This window comes from Larus michahellis, chromosome 2 (genome assembly GCF_964199755.1).
Source record: "Larus michahellis chromosome 2, bLarMic1.1, whole genome shotgun sequence".
Taxonomy (NCBI): domain Eukaryota; kingdom Metazoa; phylum Chordata; class Aves; order Charadriiformes; family Laridae; genus Larus; species Larus michahellis.
In genome coordinates, this window is record NC_133897.1 from 124041953 (window position 1) to 124050346 (window position 8394).

The following is an 8394-nucleotide window of genomic DNA, read 5'->3' on the forward strand; positions in this document are numbered from 1 at the left end:
AAAGTACTTAGGTTGAAAGAGAATTTTACTAGACACTTTTAGAGGAAACTGTTTAGAAAAATGTCATGTACTGACCTTTGAGAAAGATCTGCAGAATCAGTATTTCCTTCCAGTTCACTCTGAGGTTTCTACCTTTCTTCTCTGTCATGCACTCAATAGCAATAATAATAAGAGCAATTCTTTCAGTGCTGCAACACTCTCTACTTCAAAGCACTTCACAAACACTGGACTAGATTCAGTCTGGTCTTCTATGGATATAAACTTTGTGTGAAATCCTGGCTCTGTTATAGTGAATGGCAAGTTTCCCACTGACTTTAGTGGGGTTGCGATTTCACTCACTCCTTGTCAAAGAATTTGGGCAAAGCAAACCTTCTGAAAGAGGTGAATGTGATAGCTGAAAGGAGACGAAACCTCTCATTGCAGGGGAACACATAAATTCTCAAAATGGAAGACAGGCACATCCAGACTGTAGGGGAACGACAGAGGGAAGAAAGCCTAACCTATTCATCTCCCAGTGTGCTTCCCTTTCCTGTTTCTTTTCTCCTAGGTCAAGCCTTAGGTCGATTCTCTGCTTTTGTTGGGCTCTCAGATTTATAAGACTCTCACATTTATATGAATACAACTATGGAGAAATAGCTGCTCGACTCACTAGCTTGGTTGATTGGTCAATAACCTTAGTTTTCCAGTACTTTCACTTAGAGTTGTCAATTGAAATTGTTCGCATCAGGACGGTAAGGGTTTATGTCCCCTTTACACAGGGGCAAATCAGCCAAGAGTCAGACCCTAGCTTATTTGCAAATGATCAAATGTGTTTTACTTTTTAAGCCCTAAACCACTGCAAGTATCTTGAATACTTTTAGTTCTTTTATACCGTTGCTGAGTGAAGACAGCCTTTAAAATCTTTTTGGGCCAAACCCGATAGTGTATATCTCACTGAAGTATATTTAGAGATTGCAAAACGTTAAGTGCTTATTTTTTATGAATAAACACTGCTTTTAGTGATTCATGATCCCAAATAAATTGCTAACTGTATAAAAGGCTGAAGAGAAGGCATAGCACTGAACGTCAAAACTGAACAATGAGGAAGACATGAAGAAATACAAATTGCTTTAAAAATGAATTGAAACATTGAGCCATGTCAGTCAAGCTATATTCACTCCTTCTGCTCGGGGCTCTGTACCTGAAATCCTTATTCAAGGTAGAACTTGTATCATGTTGCCGTCTGCCTTTGCTTATGGCTGATCCCACTGAGCCTTTCTATGCTCCTGGGTATATAAACCCCATCTGTCCAACAGTGTCAGTTACCAGAGCTGGTCTCTTTTTCAGCTTCCAGTTGGTACCTCCTCAACATGCCAAAGAGCAGTCCTGACATCTTGGGCTTGTTTTTTTTCTGCTCTTCCATGTGTGTATTTTATTACATGGAAGTATGCTGAGAGGTAGTTTGCCATGTAAAAATGTGATGAAAACTGAACGAGGACTTCAGCTTTTGGCCACAGTTCTTCTATCTTTTTGCTACATATACGGCTTTACAACACAGCCAAAAAGGAATGTGGAAACAGCTGAAAAGTAAGCTGATTTTCTCCTCCTTAGGTCTAAATTCATCATTTCTCTGCGTATTTTGGAAAAGCTGCTTTCCAAATTTGAGCTTCACAGACATTACTGTGGCCTTGTATTTGCCTTCTGTGCCTCATCACTAGGAGCAGCTGAACCAGTTTAAATTCTCAACAGCGATGAGAAATTCACCAGAGACAATAAATCATAGACATCATGAACTTCTGACTAGTGTGAAGTCATTCAGAAATATATTTCCCAGCAGATCTCTGCAGTCTGTGGTATTCCCATCAGGTGATTAATCCGCTGTCAGGGTGCAAAATGTATTGTAATACAGAAAGAGAAGGAAATATAGCAGATAAGGAATACAACATTGCTTATGTTTCCAAAGTCTTTGGGTGACAGAAATAGATTGCAATCAGTTGCAATAATATCTTGCATTGCATGCCTTCTAAAAATTCTAAAATATGACTGGGGTGACAAAATACTGTGACGTATAGGTGTGTGAATACATCTAGGTGTCTGGAGGTGTAAAGAATAAAATTAAAACCACTGCATATCTTTCCTGACTGGCTTTAAAGGGATATTTTTACATAACTCTAAGCTTTTTCAGGTTGGTTTTTTTTGGGGTTGTTTTTTTCTTTTTTTAGGCTGGGAAAAGTGTCCCTGTTGTGTAAGAGGGAGGTATGATATTTGAAATTGTCTGTTACAGTGATTACTGTCACTGTTGCACTCTGAGCTCACTCGCTCTCATAGGAAAACTTGGCAGCATTGGACATTACCAGATGCCCAAAGGTTATGAGTTTATGCGTAGAAGCGTAGAGGAGCGCAGGTGTATAAACCCAGGAGAAGAGAACAACTTCAGTGAACAGGAATTATGAATAAATACAAGAAAGAAGAGTGGTTTGGTGATGTTGGGGCTAAAGCTGCAGTTTTTTCTGTTACAGAGCTTGAATAGATTTTGACTGAAATCAGGAGTCTAAAAGAAAAGTGTGGATCCCCTTAAAACACCTTTCCCATGAACAGCTCTGAATGTTGCGGTGACTGCTGTTTGAACTGGCTGGCACTGTCTGAATAGGCAGGGAGGTGGGGGGAATGAAGTTCAGAGTTGCTGATACATTAGGGAATGATGCTGATCAGAACACTGTGTGTCTCGAAGAAGCAGGGAATGGAAGGTAATGAGCTTTTGGCTTCAGTCCTTATCACTTCTTGAATGGTTAAAAGGAAGAGAGTGCCGTGCAACCGGAGCTGAAATGTCATTTAAAGGCATTGAACGGATTGGGTGGCTTTCATTTACACCTGTGCAAATTTGGATTTGGTCCATGAAGTCTAACTGTGCGCTGGTGGAACTGAGCGTGGTGTCTCATGCGTGGTCACTGAGTTTGGCAGCAGTGGCGGGTGAGCTGCTGTCAGGAAATGGGGTATGTGTTCCTCTCCTCAGATCTGTACGCTAAGTGCTAGGCCTGGCCTGACAGATGTTACAGTGCCTCTGAGTAAGCAGGGAAATTATATACAAAAGTTTCCTATTACGGCTGGAATAAACAATTTCTTAACTTTTGTGTATGCTTGTCTTTCAGGGAGGCACAGTGCTCTCACTCTGTAATAGCGCTGATTGATTGCCACAGTGTTACAGATCCCAGCTAGTCTGGAACCCACGAGAAACTCCTTTTCATACTACTACACTGCCTTCTCAAAAAAAAGTTTAAGTGCTTCATAAGCATAAATTAATTCAGCCAAACAGCACTTCTGTGATGTGGGAAAATCTGTGATGCCTAGCTGACACCACTTATTTGACTTGCTTAGTATTACAAACTGAATGAGTGATGCAGATAAGAACCAAACTCAGGATCCCTATTTCTGACCCCCTTGCTTTGTACAGTAAATGCAGACAAGGCAAACTCCCAATACTTAACAGAACAAGTGTTTGGATTGCGGCTTGTGCACCTTTGCATAATAGTGCAAAAGCAATTCCTTTTACAAATTCCTCCTACCCCTTCAAAAAATAGCTTTAATGACTGGGAAAACGCCCTAAAAACTCACTCTTATAGGTGTAGCACAGACCCCTTTCTGCTCTTAATTTTTTTTTCCCATAATAGTTCATTTAACATTCAGAATTCAGATTCTGACTTAGGTGGCTAAGTTAGTCTTTAGATTTGGTTCCCTCTGGAGCCAACAGACAGGTACGTATCTAAGAGGTTCTTCCAGAGGATGATTCAGAGCAGAAGTCAGGTGCTCAGATTTGGGCTGACTGAGTTCCTAAAGCCTTGACAAACTCTTGTTCCCAGATTGCAATAGGTGGAGCTGGGATTCATCTGATAATACAGCATAAAAGAAGTGAAATACATATGACAGAGAAAAGACCAAGAGGGGACTATGCCTATGACAGCTCTAGGTGGTAGGACTAAATGTATAGTGGAGATATATATGTTACAGGCAATCTTCCAGTTCAATTCCCTGCACTGAGCACAACTCAGAAAGTGTACATTAGTTTTTGAGGGCTGATTAAGACTGTTAGTTTTGCATTAATAATGGAGCAACCTGTTGTTTTTTGCCCCCCCCACCCTGCCACTTACATAAAAACTGCTGCCAGACAGTAAATTTGCCAGTCAGGGAGGCTAAATGCGTGTGAACATTATCGGAGGTATCTTGAATATCTTTTCTAAAGACAAGACAATGACATTTCTCAGTACAAGTTCAAACATGACTCTTTCCCGTGTTGCAAAGAACTGTCAAATTGAATAACAGGTACGGTGAAAGCACTTCTTTCCCAAACTATTCAAATGAGCATCACCTTAAATAAACACAACCTGGCTGAGGGTTACAAGAAAGATTTGTCATAGCAAGAAGTAATATTTGAATGATAATATCTCTTAATTTATTCATTATTTAAAGTTACTCTTTTAAATAGACCTAGAGGAGTCTTTCCCAGGTAACCCCTGAGATAAAGTTATCAGACTCTGGCTCTCATCTTCACTGCATCCTACTGTAAATAATGCTTTTGCGCATGGTATCTCCTACCAGTGGTGATTGCAGTAACTCTTTGGCTCCCAGCAGAAGGACTGGGGGGTGTGGTAAAGCCAGGATGCAGCGAACATGATTCATAGAAAAAAACTCAGACCTTGGACTGGTTGTAAGGGATTCCCACGTTTATTATGTGGGAAAGTGTTGAACATATTGTATAAATTATACAATGGAGCTGAAAGATTGGGATTTCCCTGTGTTAGTCAGTTGGTTACTACACGGGATTTAGACCATCATTAGAAGAAAATAAAAATCTTTCTTATTATAGACAGCAAGACATCATTCAGAACACTTTTTAATTAAGACAACCCCAAAGAAATTAGAAAGTGATGCAGAAATTGGTGCAACAACTGATTTGGTTTTGCAAATAACCACAACTTCTACAATGAAATGGCTTGATACTTTTTTTTTTTTTTTGCTTGAAAGCAGGGTCTCTCTAGCAATTCAGATATATTGACAGAAGACATGACCTTTTTTTGTGGTATCCGGGGCATTTACATTATCTGGCTGAGGCTACTTTACTCATCTGTTCAGGTGCAGTTTGGAGGAACCGAGATTCCTCATATGGCCGATGTAGAGAACGCAGGCGTGATTCAGAGAAGCCAAACTCAATGCCTAAAGGAGTTTGCAGGGGATGGTGTGAATACCACCTGTGTTTCTACTCTGAACCTCTTTTTTCAGTAATTTGTAGTTTTACTGTAAAATTTCTCTTGGAGCTCAAACTTTGCACACATGAAGTCAAAGAGACTTGTAACAGCCACCAATTTGTAACAGCTGAGGATCTGGCCCAGGAACTGTAATTTTGTTTTTAATAGCTATTTCGAAGAGATTATTTTACAACTTGTTCTAATGTGTACATTCCCAGTAGACTGCTCAGGTAATTACTTGGGCTGCAGTTCAAATATTCCACAGTTTGAAATATACTTGCAGAAAAATCTATTTTTCTGTGTACAGAGGGTATAGAACAGTCACTTCTTTGGCATGTGTAGCTATTCCTTTGCAAACAAATACAGGGTCTTAAGTGTACAAATGAGTGAACATGCAAATATTTTCAGTGTGTATTTAGGGATATATTTGGAAATTTGTACCTTTACATGGCAAAAATTTGGTACATGGCAACACACTAGACTACAGAGAATAAAAAATGAAGAAGCAATCATGAGAAAGAAGTATAACATTGGAGAAAGGCCTTACATGCTATCATCTTGAGTGCTGCTGACTTTCTCATTGGCTTATATAAAAGATGCTTTTCCACCTGTGACTTTCTCTTATGTTCACAGGTCAGTAGGGGTTAGTTTAAATTCCTACGCTATATTTATCTAGATATTTACATTATGTATCTCCATGATTAATAAAAAACTAAAGATCCCCAAGCCACAACAAATTAAAGTGATATTTTAAACAAGGTGTTCAAGTCTGATAATTTGGCACTTTAAAGAGCCTCCCTGCATAAATGTGAAATCATCCTGAACTGGGCACAGTGGATGCATAGGACAGCTTCATAAGTTAATTTTCCCAGGTTAGAGTCTTGACAAACTGCCTCCGTTTGTATTGTGAAATGTATTTGCTGGGTGTATTTCTCAGCCCGGCTCCTGATTTCCCATGGAACCCTGCCCTTTATATTAGAGGTGAATAATTAGATCACTGGATTTAATGTTATTATGCAGCTTGCCAAGGTTTGGTACGCTATCACTTGCTAGAAGGTGTTCTCGGTCACCTTCTAACGATTCTAAGGCAGGACCAAGTCTTTATTTTCCCTTGGGAATCAACCTCAGGGTGGCGTCACTCAGTCAATGCATGACTTTTCTTTCAGGGTTTAACAAGCCTCACCAAAGACTAAATGGCGTATTGTAAAACCAGACCTGCAAAGTCTCACACACCTAACAAATGAGTCCCACTCCTTTTTGCTTAAGGAAAAATTAAAACAAAGCAAGAAAAAAAAAAAAAGTTCTCGCCTAAAGGGATTTCTCAGTGCTATGAGGAAAAAATCAAGCCAAACAAATCATCTTTCTCATAGTCAGTGACATTATCTTTTGCATGACACCATAACTGGGCTTTGGTGGTAGTGATTAAATGGGGTTCAGCAGGCTAAGCCCTGTCTGAGAAGTTCTGTGTTTAAGAGAAAAGACTTTGTGAAGGATGGGTTATTTGGCTTGCTATCAGTTTCAAAAAACTGAATAAAAAGGGGTCAGACAAGATTTTGAGGAAGATTTTTTTTACTATTTGAGAAATAACTTCAAGAGAATTTCATAATAAAGTTTTCTTTAATTAAGAGATCAAAATGCTTCACATTGAAACGTTGTGAAGATGCTTAAGTTGTACTGATACTTAAATGCTTTAAAATATCCTTAATTTCCCTCCACACAAAACAATTAGGTAAAATGGCTGCACAGTACATGGCATATTTCGACACCTCTATTCTGAAAAGGGGCTGTAGCTGCAAATTTTGTCTAACTCCAGTTAGAATGACCTGTATTTAATACTGTCTCAGAGGGCAAACTGGGAATAGGTTTTTTGTACATTTTGTGCTTTTACATGCTACAGGGCATATAAGAGTGCTCTTGAGAGAAGATTAAACTGGCACTAAAGAAATTCACTGTGATATCAGGAGCATCTTTGGAGTGAATGGGTGCTGCAAGTTACAGTATCAGTGCTTTGTCTTTATTCCACCTGCACATTCATTTAATCTAAATATGCTATAATGAATATCCTCTTACCCTGAAATATTTAACCTCTAAGAACCCTTTGTAGATTACCTTTTCATTTCACGCACATAAACTTTTTCTCTCTAATTAGGTCATCCCTTCTTCTCCCATACCCCCTTAACCTGCATGGGGGCATCCACTTTTAAATAATAAGACACATAATTAGCCAGTAATACACTGAGGGCTAATGAGTAGGTATAATCTTATTAACCTAATGGAAGTTACAGGTGTAACTTGTAAGCAGCCCTAGGCTGCCAAAGAGTGCAAAGGAGTTATTGCTATCTTTAAATAAAAGTTAAATAAACATGATTCATATCTCATTTTTCTTCATGTAACTTGGCATTCCAGAAAGTTTTATGATTTTGGCTGAGATGATTATTTGCTGCAAGCAAAAGGCTAGGAGGTTTGTCCTATCTGAAATTTCTAGCAAAACTGATGCTTTTGATAGACTTTTCCTATGAGACCCATATGTTTTCCTTCAGATATTGTAACTCTTTGGTTGTTTTATTTTTTTTTCTTTCTAATAATTCAATTGGAAAATAAAACTTGGAAAAATATCTATACATTGCTAATTCAAGAACATGGTGAAAATTTTTGCTGTTTTAGTGCACTAGCAAATTCAGGCAAATGAGACTTGGTGTGAAATGTTGTGTATGGTTGTTGTTATCATCATAGATATTGTGGATAGTATTGTACTTAGTTGCTATGATCCCAGGGACCACTCGTCTGTATCCCACTTAGGTTTGGAGCCAGGGCTTTCCCTAGCTTTACGATGCAATTATTTATGTCCAAAAAGATGAGTGTTAATGAAAAGCTGTTCATTTATAATTGCAATTAACTAGTGAGCTTCTAAATGAGAGTGACCTCAGACACAAGCACTACACATACAAGGTACTTATTTTTCATATTTGAGGCATAATTTTTTATAGATAACTTTTCATGCTTGCTTTAAAAAAAACAATTCTTTGCAGTTCCTCAAGTAATTCGATTGCATTCATTGACCAGAATACTTCCCTTTGACAGCCAAAGGCACAGTATGTTTAAATGTTCATTAACTTCCATTAATTAATTAAATACATTTTGTTAATATATTATTGAGTGAGGGGTTTGCATTATA